The 15,787-nt window shown below is 30.0% G+C and overlaps 2 non-coding genes across 2 annotated transcripts; both read right to left on the bottom strand.

The window, feature by feature from the left end:
* Positions 1 to 11,128: 11,128 nt before the first annotated feature.
* TRNAT-UGU (transfer RNA threonine (anticodon UGU)) lies at positions 11,129 to 11,202 on the bottom strand. Its single transcript has one exon. It is a non-coding gene; the product is annotated as a tRNA-Thr (tRNA).
* A 388-nt stretch (positions 11,203 to 11,590) lies between these two features.
* TRNAT-UGU (transfer RNA threonine (anticodon UGU)) lies at positions 11,591 to 11,664 on the bottom strand. Its single transcript has one exon. It is a non-coding gene; the product is annotated as a tRNA-Thr (tRNA).
* Positions 11,665 to 15,787: the final 4,123 nt, after the last annotated feature.

The raw sequence follows: 15,787 nt of genomic DNA, 5'->3' as shown, positions 1-15,787 counted from the left end.
AGTTAAAGTTTGATTCGTTAAATACTTTAATAATAATAATAAATTCTTACTTTTAAACTAAACATAGTGAGGATAAATTACCAATGACTTAAAGTAGAGTTATTCATTGATAACTATTTTCTTCTACCATCCAATAAATTTAATCAATTATTACGCTAATGATTTAATTTATTTACAGTTTACACAAAATTATCATTACTTCTAATGTAGAAAGCTCGTTATTAACATTAGCAATCATCTTTAGAACCTAATCTACGACTTTAAAAAAAGAGGTAATTGCGAGGCAATAAAATCCAATTTCTGGAATTTAACACTGAATTTGATTCGAACTGGATGCAGAAATTCCAATACTATTAAATTTAACTACTATTTCCTATTAAATTTTACCAATACTCATTGAATACATGATTTCATATATTAGCTATCAAATAAACAAAAGTGAATTGTTAGTACAAATTCAGTTTTGTTAATTTGAGAACTCTTGGATAACCTCTTGGAATTTCTAAATTATTTATTTGATCCGAAATGAAAGTAGTTACGAATAATTTAATAGTGATCGTTCTTAATTTGGATTTAATTTTCGTATAATCTGTATCGTATTTAAGATTGCTTACTTGACTTGTCAAGAAGGCAGGCATCTCAGATTATTCATTCGACTGTTAACTCGGCTTATTCGAAGTATTTTTACTAACTTTTCTTCTTTAGAATTTTCATCAAAATAGAAATCTCTTCCAATAAAAATTTTCATATCGGTTTGGAAGAAAAATTTATAAAATGTTAGCGATTAAATTCCGCGATATGGCTTGTAAAATTGAAAAATATTTCACGTCAAATAACAAGTATATAATATAATTTAATTTAATATCTTTGAAATAACCAATTTGCTTTAAAATGGAAATAATTACAACTGTAATGATTCACGTTTCTAATTAGAATTTCGTCTGGAATTAATAAGTTTTAACTTAACTCAAAATTTCTTTATTTTTGAAACAAGTGAGGTTTATTTTGTATTTATAAAATCATGATATATGATTAGAAATGTACGAAATTTAAAGTTGTATAATCAGAAAAAACGAGATTTATTTTATTCTATTTTATGTATTAATTGCAATAAAAGATATAAACATTTGTTAAAATTTGATTTTAGTTAGATCTTTTATATTAATTGATACTCCAATCTGTTTGCTAACGTTTGGTTTACGATACACATATAATTCCAACATACATGTAGATTTTTCCTGCTAAAACTAGCCTGTTTTTCCAAAAAAAATAAAAAACTAGAAAACTATGTACTGTCCAGAATTTCCCTGTGACTTGGGGTAATAGCGGACATCCCTAGAGACAATGACAAACAATTAGAAGATGGCCAAAATTTTGTAAACAAACGAAATAAAATTTATATACACATATTCATTAGAAACTGAAATACAATAGATTCGTCGATTTATAAAAACGGAAAATTGACACCTGAAATATTAAATCACTAAAATTTTGAATTGCCAGGAGCAAATCCTGACTATGGCAACCCAAAATTATAGAGTATTATAAGAAAAGCCGAGTATATATAACAAAAAGTGAACTCCGAGACAATTCCGGACACTATAAAACTGCCCGTGATTATCCCGAGAAAGTGTCCGAGGTTGCTCCAAATCTCCATGTTTGAATCTAAATTTTGGAAAGAGGTACGTTTCCCTGTCTAAATTTTGATATAACGTAACGTGACATGCTGCCAACCTTTTATTTTTTTACAATATTGCATATCCAGCGTTACCCGGAGGCCCGAGAATACCCTAGTATAGATATTCTCAGACCACTATATTTTAAAACTAAGTGCAGCAATAATCATTAATAAACTGAGATATTTGAATGTTAAGTGAGCAATCCACTATAATTTATGATTTATAATAATAGGTATATTCAAATACTTTATATTCAATTTGCCTCGAATATAACTTAGCCTAATGTAATTACAAAACTCTAATTATAATTAATTAAATCTACATGTATGTTGGAATTATATGTGTATTTAAATAATCCTTCATAAAGCTGATGTCAACCTTTGAAAACAAACTTTGCAGTTATCTGGATTTATTTAATATATTCCATACAATCATCGAAGATAATAGTAGTGATTTCAAAAACTATAATAATTAACCAAGCTGTGAGCAATAGGATGTAACAAATACGTTTTTAATTGAGTTCTAATATTTGCTAATCAATAACAATGATTACAATTTGCAACAAAAAAATCTTTATTCAGACGATTTCATAATACATTCATAATATTATGGAACTGCATCCCTGGCTGCCTATGATGGCCTAACTCTAGGCTTACTATAATATTTGTTTTCTTAAACCGGGACAATTTTGAGAAAATACTGAAATAAATCGGTAACTTTAAAATATGACAATATATTTGAGGAAGTTCCTTCCGCTGCTACTAGGCATGCCTTACGTTTCGCACATTTCAAGTGATTTTTAATGTCCGAACGTCCACCATGAGTTACTGAAAATTCTGAAAAGCACAGTTTACATTTCACTTTGTTTATACGATTACAAACTTTTTCAAAAACGGATAATACTTTTTTAATTCATCAGTAAACACAGTTTCTTTCTGGCATTTTGGAGATTAAATTAATTTAATGTACAGCACAAAATAATCGCAAATGCCGACTAGCAATTTGAAGTCGACTAAGATAGGACATGCTTAGCAATGAGTGCCAGTGTAAGTTTTAGTGTTTCCTACTCCAATTGAAACAAAATATCTAAAAAATAAAATAAAAATATCTGGATTTCATAGGCTACATGCTACTCGTATTATAAATTCTGTGAAAAAATATCTGTATAAAAAAATAAAACATCTAAATTCATTAAGCCACATGCTATAAATTTTGGGGGAAAACATCTAGACAACATTAAAAGTACTTAGATCTATATACAAAATATTTAGATTGGCAACAGGGAGGGTATATTCGGCATTTTTAAAATTTTACCAAATAACCGGGTCGAAATGACAAACTGACCGGGACGTAGGGACCACATCATCAAACCAGAACAGTCCCGGCCAAAGCGGGACGCTACCTAACTCATTTCTTCGAATCAGTCGAACATCGCAATTTGTTTTAACGTCCCACAGAAAAACGTTTCATATTCCATAGTTCGTGGTTTCCTTCGGTCGCTCGAACCATGGGCTTGGCTTTGTCCAGTTGCTCCCAATGTAACAAAATAACAAAAATTTCGTTATACGAGGTAGTTTATCGATTGATTCCAGGTGTCGCAGTTTATTTCAATTTTTATTGAGAGAAAAAAGTGTCATGACAATTTTAAGCTAAATATAATATATATATATATATATATATATACACACACACATATATATATATATATATATATATGTGTGTGTGTGTGTGTGTGTGTGTGTGTGTGTGTGTTCATTTTCAGCTCTTTCCGCCTGTGGACAATAAGAGACCTTTTTTTCAGTATCTATTGTAAACTAGGCCAGGCATACAATGGGAGGCGGCTGGGTGATGTGTTCGTACCCAGGACAGACAGCCCATAAAAAATTCCTCGGAAGTTCCTCGCTCGGATTCAAACCCAGCTTCCTAAGAGCAGTCCAATTATATGCATATTTACAAATATATCTTTCTTTTAATTTTTTAAATCGAACTGTTTCCAAGAAACTATTAATACTTATTCATAAAATGAAAGATATTTATTCTTTATTTAATAATTACAATTGGCCATGACGACCAATAAAAGATACCTCCCAAAACAAATACCCATATTAAAATTATATGAAAAAGCACGAAAAACTTAACAAATAACAGTGAAATATTTCCTTTCTTTGGCAAACAAATGTATAAAGGATATAGTATTGAATAAAGTGGATATGTCGATAGTCTGAGATCTTAAATCAACATTTCGTTGTAAAATAAAAACAGATAATAACAATAAACAATATATAATAAAAAGGTGAAGAAAAGAAGAAAAAATACCTTCATAAAAAAATGCATTACAACACAGTTAAAAATTATATATAGGCCTATATATAATACAAAAAACTAAGAGTATGCAAAATAGTAAAATGCACATATTCATAATGATAAAAATTAGTGCTATACTTAGAAAAAATTCAATTAACTCTTACATTATAATTATATTTAGAAAATTTTTAAATAAGTAAAAACTTTATAAGTTAATGTAAAGTTATAATATACTTATATTAATATTATTTCATTGAATAAATTTTGTCATATATCAAATTTAAATTCGTAATTAAATTAAAATTTTATTTAAATAAATGAAAAGAAAATATTTAAAAATTTTCTAAAATTCAACAAACAAATAAATAATATTAAATAATCTGTAGTTTTTGCTAAAAAGTATTAATAATTTTAAATTAAATATATTATAAACTTTCTAATGAATTAAAATACGCTTGTAGTTCGACTTCAGTGGCCTCATTTAACGTGATAAAATAATATATATTTTCATGTATTGAAGTTATTATACATCATTGGGCCAAAAGTTATTACTTAATTATACTTTCTATGTTATTCTTACCTTAGAGCACATAGTGATAACAAGTTTACAGTTATGCACTCTGTGCAAAAAACTGAAATTCAGAATTGGAAGTGATTTGATTAATTTATAAAATTCCTTCGAAAACAAACAAGTTTGGATAAAAATTTCAATTTCTCTGTTAATTTATATAATGAATTACGGTCAGAACACTAACGAAACAAATACAATTTACAACATGACAACCCAAACTGCATGTTAAAAGTGTATTTGTTAGTGCTATACTTAGAAAAAATTCAATTAACTCTTACATTATAATTATATTTAGAAAATTTTTAAATAAGTAAAAACTATATAAGTTAATGTAAAGTTAACTCTTCAATTAACTCTTACATTGTAATTATGTAAAAAATTAACTCTTCAATTAACTCTTATATGTAATTATGTAAAAATTTCTGAAATAAACACTCACATATTTAAGTAAAATAAAAACAATTTTTTTCAACGCATGTATGCCCTTTATTTGTTAAATGCTTCAAGATTTAATCTTGGGAGAAACGAGTTGAAATAAACAAATTTAATGCGAATTCAATAAAATTCCCATCTTACGTGACCGCTAATTCATAAGTAATATAGAAATAGAACACACGACACAAATATAAATAAATAAAAATTAATTTTAATTGGAAAAATATTTTTGGAAAATTTACTAGTGTTTCGTTTTCTTTTACTTTGGGGGTGCCAAGGAGCCTTGGCCCAGCCCCTGGATGCGCCACTGCGCTCAAGAGCAAATGGAATCATACAAATATTCTGTATGTTAGAACTTGTTTTCTTACAATACGAAATTAGCCTGTATTGATCAGTTTTGATTGAGACTAAAAACCTAAATAATAATTCAGTGAGTTAAAAAGTAAAAATGAAGTTTCATACATGATATTATTGTAAAATATATATTTTTATAAAACACACTGGCTTTTCTTTTACGTATTTTGTTTTTTGTACTGGAGGATTTAATTTACGGTATGTTATCGCGTAAAAAATTACGTGGAACTAAATATCTCGGGTAAATCGAGGGGTGTATTATTGACATTTTAATTATAAAATTTGTAGAAGAATGATTTTAAGCAAAATTGTGAACTCGGAACGATATGCGTGAAAATAATGAGATGATATTGTAGTTGAATGATATCATTTTTCCTCTTCCGATACCGCAATATCTAAAAACCAATTAAAATTAATGTAATGATTTCACAATAAAAGAAAAGAAAACTACTTGAAATTAAAATAAAAATTAGTAGACGAAAGATATTAAAAAATAAAACAAAATGACTAAAGTGAGGCAGTGATAGAAAATCTCATTTTCAAGTATCGAAAAATAAATTACAAAATTAAACTTTAATAGGAAAAAAAAATCAAAAAATGAAAAATTGTACGATAAAACGGATAAATTTATTTTAAAAATTTGAATTGGAATCTTGCAAAATAATATATAAGATTATAAAATAAAAATATGCATTATTTATTAAGTGATATAATATAAAAATAAATTAAGTTGGAATGAAAAAACAAATGTAAAAAGAAACATCAAAATTTATATTTTATGAATAAACAACGCATTACAATTTTTGATGATGAAATTTCAGAAAAATGATAAGAAAAGTCCGAATACTTCGGAAAGTTAAAAATTTAATGTAATATATTTTTAAGATGCTCAAATTTATATAACTATATTAATTTATTTACAATAAAAATTTGGTTTAAAATTCATAATATTTCTCTTATTGTGATTAAAAATATAGAATCCTTAATTAAAAAAAAAAATTTATATATAATTTATGAATGAAAACAAATATTACTAATGAGACAATACAAAATAATGGTTTGTCGTGTACCGAAGTTCATGATATCTGCTAAATTTATGAAAATATATTTAAATATTTTTATGCTTTCAAAGAAAACTTTCTTAAAAATATTTAATTAAAATTTTTTTTATTAATTACTTGAGCAAAACTAAATTACTCCATTAAAAATAAAAATAAACATTAGGTTGCAAAGAAATGAAAAATAAATTAAATATATTAATTAGCTTAAATGGTTTGTTTGATAAAAAATAAAAACTGTTATATTGATCTGCTGATAAAGCATTAAATCCATAAAGATTTTAAGCAAATTATGGAAAGAATGACCATACTTGACACGAACAAATTAAAAATTTAATGATAATACTGTAATAATAATAATAATAATAATAAAATCGAAATTTTTATTATTTCTATTGTTGTAATTTATATGTGAAAGTATAATCATTTCATCGCAAAAAATAATATTTATAAATGAAATTAGCAATATTTTATTTCTATATTTGATTTCATATTTTACAAATTGGTTTGAATTATTTAAAAATAATTAGTTTTGTTATTTTTTAAAATTTATATATAGCTTGAATACATTATATACTTTTATTTGTATTTTATAATGTATTTTTCAATTATTTTTTAAATTCAGCTAATTTGTAAACATTAAAATATTTTATTGTTGATTTAATATAAAATTTTTTGAATAAACAAGATTTTATTTAATTATACTAATATTAATATATTAAATAATATATTATTTAAAACAATATTCATGTTTAGCATAATAATTTGCTTTCTTTCTGTGCCAAGAAATATGGTTTGTATTGAACTTGATCTACCATATATCTAGAAATGGTTGTATGTTTGTGATATGTAAATATAGTCCACTTGAATTCATGAAGCATATTTCTATAGATCTTTAAATATATTTATTTAATATGTACAAAACAAAACGAAAATGACAAAATAGAATCTTTGACGTTGTGCAACGATGATCTGAAACATCTACAATTAATATTGAGCCACCTTTCCTTTCAGTCCTGACTAATGCTGGCAAATAAACCGGTTTTTAGTAAACCGGTTAATCGGTTTAGCAAATAGGGTTTAACAAAAACTGAAAACCCATTTCGAACAGATAATAAAAGCGTTATCATAGTGCTTACTTTGCCATTATTGACTTTTAGTTGTCAGTAAAGTATGCTTTTGGTTTAAGATGATTCAACGTAACTGACGTACCAATTTCAACGTAACATTCCAGTTTGTATACGGCACCAATTTATCATCCTTGACTTTTTAAAATAACACCACGAATTCATTACTCTAGTTTTCATGTTAAATTTAAACACGTGTGATTTAATTTTAAAACGATAAAGTTTTCAAATGTTATCTGTTAAGCACTAAGACTCCAGTGTTTATCAATATTGAAGAAACATTGACTTTTTGGGGGGAAGAATAATACATGATACAGACAAATTTGTGAATTTTATCAATACTAATACTTTATTAGTATTGACAAAATATAATAATAGAACATTTATGTTCAAGTTTCTTTATGAACTTACAAAAATTTATTAGAATATGATAAAATTTTGGTAATATTTTTATTGAAGCAAATTGTTAGTAATTTAAAGTAAAATAACAGTGATTTTATCAAAGTAAAAATCTAGAATAATGACGTTTATCTCTGTTCAGTAAGGATTCTGAAATTTCTTTTTTTAAAAAAGATTCACTTTTTACTTTCCTGGCTCTGTCATATATAACAGAGAGAAGTATGGCCATCGGTCAAAAAATGACACCCCCAAGATTTTTACATTTTTGAACTCAGTCGGACTCATGTCGAGAAATGGAAAAAAATTCGGGTTGTTTTCTTGTATGATTGGATGTTATGTGTGTGTGTGTGTGTGTGTGTGTGTGTGTGTGTGTGTGTGCACAACACAATTTGTTCTTTCACTTTGAAGTTTAATAACTTCCGTACTTTTTGTCGAAAATTTCTGAAATTTTGCAGGGAGGTTTGAGTATTAGGGGATTGATGCTATAAATTTTGCTGTTTAAAGATCAAGGGGTGATATAGGGTGTGTCGTATCTCGATTAGGGTCGGTCTTCATAACAATTTTACTTCTTATTAGCTTTTACAACTTTTTAATAAAACTTATCCCTATCCTCAAAATTAAGATTTTTGTCATTGTATAATAATTAATACCGATAATATAAAAAGATTAAGTATCAAGTAATGTTCAAAATAACACCAGTCGGATTGACAAAACACAACGTTTATATTGACGAGACGAACATACAAAATAAATACAAAATAACGTTTACAACTAGGTATCCACAATACACTAATCTAAGTTACAACCGACTATGTTCCGTACAAGTTCGGAAGGAAGGACACCTTACGACCTCCGCTAACAGACTTAGTACTCGCAACACCTCTGGGTCAGGAACAGGGCCGGATTATCGAATAGGCAAAGTAGACAAATGTCTAGGGCCCGTAATTCGGAGGGGCCCGGTTCCAGTGCAGAAGATTTCTCTGTTTCAAAACGAGTTAAAATTATTTAAGAAATTCGATAGGACAGAAAAGGCTGTATCTAAGAATTCCTACTAAGCTCCGCCCGACTAGCCATTACCTAAAAAAAGAAAAAAAAAAGGTCAACAGCCACCTGTGCGTCAGAAGTAATGTACGTCACGAGATCTCTCGCACCATCTAGAAATCTTCCTGATATATGGTTATGATTTATTTTCTAAATCTAAACTTATACGTCGCGACATCGCATATTCGATATAGCGTTCAAGTTGCTCGAGTGCGAAGATATTACAATTGAATAGTGTTTTATAAAAGAGTTAGAAAGGGTGACACTACGGTGTGACTTGGAGTGACACCACGATATCCGCATCGGGTGTCACCCATGCTAGCTACGCTAATGTCACATTATATAAGATTTGTTTAGAAGCAACTTATTTAAATGGGGCCCGAATTTCAATTTTGTCTAGGGCCCGCTAGAGGCTTAATCCGGCGCTGGTCAGGAAAGTTCGTGATAGTCCAACGGGAGTCCACTTACACCAGATTTCAGCAAGGTCCCAAAAAGAAGGATAGTGAGAGCCCTTTTTCCCGCCGAAACCTGCTTCTTATACAGTAGCCGACGTTCAAATTCTCCGCCAATCAGCTTTGATGTCTTCATAAAGTCCGGCCAACGGCCATTCTCCGACAGCCAATCGTCGATTCCAACCACAACGGCTTGCCCAACGGATTTTCTCTAACGGTTCTTCCGTAACAGCTATGATTTTGAATTACGAAAGTTTCCGTTATCTTACAAACAGCGGAAATTAGAATCAACAAAAGTGATATGTAGTGGATGAAATCGCCCAGGCGAGCGATTCCATCCACTACATATCACTTTTGTTGATTCTAATTTTCACTCGTTCTTATAATCGTATGATATAATTGTATAAATAAATATAAAATTGCAACGTTTAACAAAAGTAAATACTTTGCTTCCGTTATTCTTCTGTTGTTCGTTCCAGTGACAGCGAACGACAGAAGAATAACGGAAACAAAGTATTTACTTTTGTTAAACGTTGCAATTTTATATTTATTTCTACAATTAAATGTAATATCGCCGGCCATGTTTTATATTTACTACTTTTTACTTAAAACGTATGATATAACTTTACATTGTTGTTACTGCTACTAATTTCGTGAAAGCAGTATCTAGAAATATGTAAGATTATCTGCTGGATGCATAATAATTCTGTCTTAATTTTTAACCATGCCCAGTAGCTTCAATAATTGCGTAACGCCAGGTTGTGCAAATTGGGCAAGGATACAAACGAGTACGAAGTCTGCAAGTATGACTTTCTTTTCATAAACCTGATTATTAAAGACAAACGAACTGCCGAATTATTGGGCTATAAGCTTGATGTTTCTATTAAAGCATCCGAGGTAAATAAATCAAGAATACTAGAGAGCAAAAGAAGTACTACAGTTTCGAAAATAAACTAGAAATCTTCCAGGCTACAGGTGAAAAAACCCATAACATCCGTCTTCTCTTAAATGCATTAAACACGATTCCACTCACATCAATTGAATCGGAAAGGACATTCTCGGTAGCAGGACTTTTCATTACTAAAATAAGAATCAAATTGAGTGATCGGAGTATCGACCATCTTTGCTTTTTAAAATCTTATTATAAAAATTTACAATAATATTTTGTATTATGTTTTATTTAAAAAACGAAAATTACCTTTTAGGTTAGAAGTTTGACCTAAGTTCATTTTTTAAAAATTTTCTACTTAATTCAAGGCATTTTGTTGTTGTTGTTGTACGTAGTTTCCAGCAAACTTTAATTATTTTTTTTTCTATTTGTGAAAATTTCTATGTAATTCAAAGGTAATTTTTAATATATATCTTACACAGCTTTAGTAATATGATTTTGGAGGTTGCAGAACGTATTAAATTATTTTAAAAAATGAAAAATAATTATATCATTTGATTTCAAGATATTTTGTATATCTTCAAAAATAATTACTTCTATCCAGGATTCCCGGGATCTTGGGAAACAGTTCACTTTTTTCCCTGAAATGAGAATTTATATCTTAAGCTTTGTATTTAGAAATTTTCTTAGCAAACAGTATATAAGTATTTTTATAAATGTTTATGTAATTTTCTTGGTGTAAATTGTTTAACGCAGAAATACAATAGAAATTCCAATGCGAGCAAAATGAAAATAAAGCTACGAATGCAAAAGAAAGCAAGGCACCGACGAGATTCGAACTCGCGATCTCCTGTTTACAAGACAGGCGCTTTAACCGACTAAGCTACGGTACCTCTATGTTTGTAACTGGTTTGCTAGCTTGTATTAATAAGTAATCTTGTGTTTCCATGTATTTTTCATAGTTTGTCTCTCGATCGGTTACGAAAACATTTCAAAATAATAACAGATAACAAGTTTCGGCAAATGGTTTTATTAATATCAATGTTGGTCGGACACAGTTTTCATTATAGATACTCGATTCAAAGGGAAATTCGATGTCGTAACAAAAGAGACAGCTTTCATCCACAACCTAGAAACAGACTACCGAGATAAACTACAAAATGCAATTTTCTCGCGCAAATTATTTATGGTGTAACGTCAACTGCATTCCAGTTACAACGAATTTGTTCGAAATAAATAAAAAAAAAAAAAAAAACGAAATAGCAAGAACAAAATAAATCAAGGCACCGACGGGATTCGAACTCGTGATCTCCTGTTTACAAGACAGGCGCTTTAACCAACTAAGCCACGGCGCCGTGTGTTTATTATTATTGATAAGTAATATTCCATTTTTTAAAAATAGTTTTCTTATTTGTTATCGTGTAATTTTCGAAAACGACGAAATGAAATCGTACTCGCAACTGTTTCAATTATGTCGAACTATGCTGCCAGCTTAAAACCTTCTTGTTTATCGACGAATATTAAAGTAGAAACAATGACAGAACACCATGTCCCCCGTATCTACTAAATTCAAAATGAAATATACAATTGGTGTCCGGACACAAGTGAAATGAAAATGTCATACAGCGTACACACACAACCAGCACTCTGGTTAATAGTATCTTAAGTTGTTATTAGAACGTAACTGAAACGTAAAATAAGGAATGAATTATAAATAAATTACAACTTCTAGACAAAAAATTACAATATTCACCTAACTGAAAGTTTAGTGTACATTTTCTCATGAACAACACAGAGTACGAAACTTTTTTCGACTCTACATAAACAGTGCTTATGTATATTTATTATACCCATTAATCAGACAAATTAACTCAAATGTTTTTTGTTACAAATGGAAATGAAATGACAAAAAAAAACAGAATATTAGCTAAATGTGGGTTAAATATAGGAAATATAACAAAACAAAACTAATATTTTGTAGCTTCGGCGTTTGCCATAATTACTGCTTGCAATCTGCCGGGCATGGTGCGGATTAATAGTTCACATTCGTTTCTGGTGATCCAAATGTGTTGAATGAACTTCACTAGTTCCTCTTTAGAAGTTGGACATCATTCATTAAATCGTCCTTTCATGACTCCCCAAAAATTTTCAATGGGGTCTGGGGAATTGCTTGGCCAAGGCAAGATTGCAATCTTTCGTTCTTGTAACCAACGTATCGTTGACTTCGCGGTATGAGAAGATGCCCGTCTTGTTGAAATAGAAATGTTTTTTCAACTAAAACCTCTACCAATGGTATCATAAATTATTAAATGCTATAAAATTATACTGTTGACGGACACATGTAAATTTAGAATGCTTATATGTTTGTATTTCGTAGCGCTGTTCTAGAAGAACAATGCCATTGTTCTTCTGGAACGGTGATATATTGTCTAAATGTAAATATCAAGAATTATGACTAAGGATCTTATTTTTAAGGAGGAACTTAGCCAGAAAAAGAACTGCTTGAATATTTAGCTACAAAAAATAAAATCCAGCAACGAGTTGCTAAACTTTCCTTGCAACATTTAAAACTGCTTGTGTAGCGTCATCCGTTACATTTTATTTAAAAACCTGTTTATATTTTTAACTATTATAAAATGGCAAAAAGCATAATTTGAGTTAGGAATAGGTTTTATACAAAAATTGTAAATGCTAATATAAAATAAAATCGTCATTAAGAATGGAGATACACACGATCTCCTTTATTTCCCCACTCCTCAACTTTAAATCACCAAAATTTAATAGCATGTATCCCCTAATAAACATATCTCCCTGAGGAATTTCAGAAATTTTCGACAAAAAGCACAGGAGTTATTAAGCGTCAAAGAGGTGGACAAAAAAATCGTGCCTCACACACACATAAGTAGTAGTGGTTTGAGAAGCTTTGATCACAAAATTAATTTTACAAGGGAATTTTGTCAAAATTAATTTTGAACAGCGCTATGAAATACAAACATATAAGCATTCTAAATTTACATGTGTCCGTCAACAGTATAATTTTATCTTTTATATACTACTAACGCAAAATTTCAGTGCAACATTACAATTTGTATACGGCACTAATCTATCATCCTTGAGTTTTTAAAGTAACGCCACGCATTCATTACTCATATTTAAATTTTAAAATTAAAAATCAACGTAATATGATAGGTATTGTGAGGCCCGAAAATAGCCCCCCAAAAAGGGATAGGTACGAATCTGTTAAGGTCAACAGCAAAGAAAGCAAATTGTATAAGTGTCGAGTCGGCGACACAGGACTTTGACATCGACGCTCATAAAGAGTAACAGGAAAAACAAAATTTTAGAGAAAGAAAATTTAGAAAGAAAAATATTAAAAATTTAAGACGCAGTTTAGAAAGCAAAACGAAACTAGAAAGAAAAAAATATCAAAATGAGCGTAGGTGTCATAGTAAACGATTAAACGCGATCATAATCTAAAAGACGGTGTCGAGTAAACCTTCTCTAGCCGACCTTTCCCGTGACCTATCCGAAGCTCCATTTACATCTGGAAACAGGTGGGAGACCAATTAGAAAGAGCTGAAGAAAAATCTGCCCAATTAGTAACAGTTCAATTTCGAAAAACATAAAACCCGGACTTCAAGGACAGAAAAAGGGACTTCCTCCATAACATATCCTTTGGAATCGTCTCCCTCTTCGCTCCGTGCTTCTGCTCGCCGCTATCTGGTGTTACTTATCTGTGCACGAACTTTAACACGCCGCCACCCCGAGGTCCGCCATCGCTGGACGAAAGAAAACATCTGAAGACATCTAACGGACTGGACGGTGCCCTTAAGGACCTTGTCAATTATATGTAAGCATTTTTCGACAAAAATAATCAGTTTCTTTGTGAAACGCTTGTCTTTTCTGCCTCCTGAAAACCTCCACCCACGTACGAATAGCCCTTAGCCATCCCGACGATTGGTAATAGAAAACTCCCCATTTCGGCGATATTACAGTATGAAATCTAAGTTACATAATTTTTTTTTTTACCAAAAAACGAAAATATTGCACATACAGTCAAACCTGTTTTTATGCGCTCTTTTTATGTGCGATTTTTATTTGTGCGATTTTTTTAATGCGAATTTTTAATTTGTGCGGTATAGTTGGCGACTAGTCTCGTGCGATTCGTCATGTCTCACGTTGACTTATTATAGCTAAATAAACTTATTATAGCATAAATGCACTTATTATAGTAATATTATTGCACGAATATGCGAAAAATGAAATAATTTACTTTTTAAGTCAACAAAACACCACCTGGACAAAAATATGTAAAACAGACGATAGACCAGACGATGCAGTCGAGTGCTGACATCTGTTGTCAATAAATTCTATTTCGTACGGTTTTGAGTTATTTTCTACGTGAGACTTTTTTTATGCGGTCCCTGTTGACCGCATAAAAAAATTATTTTTTAATTGTGTTGCGAAAACTATTATTTACAGCCATTCGTGAAGTTTCGTGAGATTTTTTTTAATGCGTTTTTTTTAATGCGGTCCCTATCCCCCGCATAAAAACAGGTTTGACTGTATAATTAATTTCACTTGAATATTCTAATAAATAGTTGTATCAATGATGATATTTCGATTCCTGTAAAGCTTTCTCGTTTAATAATATTGATTCTGCTATTGTAAATTCTGTTTATGTTTAAATTCTAGTGTACTTCTGAAAATCTGTTTTCTAAAGTATTTTCTGTAATTTTGCAAATCTTATTGAAATATAAGATGCGTCTAAGCGACAAGTTCTTAAGTAAGCAAACCAATAATACAGGGTATCCCAAAAGTCTCCATACAGTGACACAAATCAAGCCCACCAGTGGCCGAATAAATAAAACCATTGAATATTGGTAGTTGGTCATTGGTTCGTGCCTGACCAATATGCTGGCCACCATGCAGTGTTCTGGGTTTTCTTCATATGTCTAACACCTAAACAGAATCCAGTTTCCACATAGAAAGTACTGCTAGAAGTTACTCCATTGGCAAAACACCCATGTGTTCCGTTGCCTTATTCTGTCAATCCACTGATACAAATCTTAATGCTGACATTTTAATGTTTTGTGAATAAAGTTACATTTCATCTTTGTATGGAAACTTTTGGAACACCCTCTATACAAGGCCGGATCATCGCATAGACAAATGAGACAAATGTCTAGGGCCCGGTTTTAGAAGGGCCCCGTCAAACTGTCTATTTTGAAAAGATTTGTAAATAAGATAGTTTACTTTTCTGTTGGACAATTGCATATAATAAACAAAAATATATTACTTTTTATATGGTTATTGTAAATTCTAAAATCTAAAGAAAATGTGTTCTTCTGTTTCTTCTTATTGAAAGTAATTCTTCCGATAATTTAGAAATTTTTTTAGCGATAAGAATAATATTAACTACAAGATGATGAGCCCGGCGTTGCCCGGGCAAAAAATAACAACAAAGGTTAAGATTTG

This window comes from Centruroides vittatus, unplaced genomic scaffold, assembly GCF_030686945.1.
Source record: "Centruroides vittatus isolate TY-2023 unplaced genomic scaffold, ASM3068694v2 contig_970, whole genome shotgun sequence".
Taxonomy (NCBI): Eukaryota; Metazoa; Arthropoda; class Arachnida; order Scorpiones; family Buthidae; genus Centruroides; species Centruroides vittatus.
Note: the sequence above shows the minus strand (reverse complement) of the source record. Positions and strands in the feature narration are given on the sequence as shown.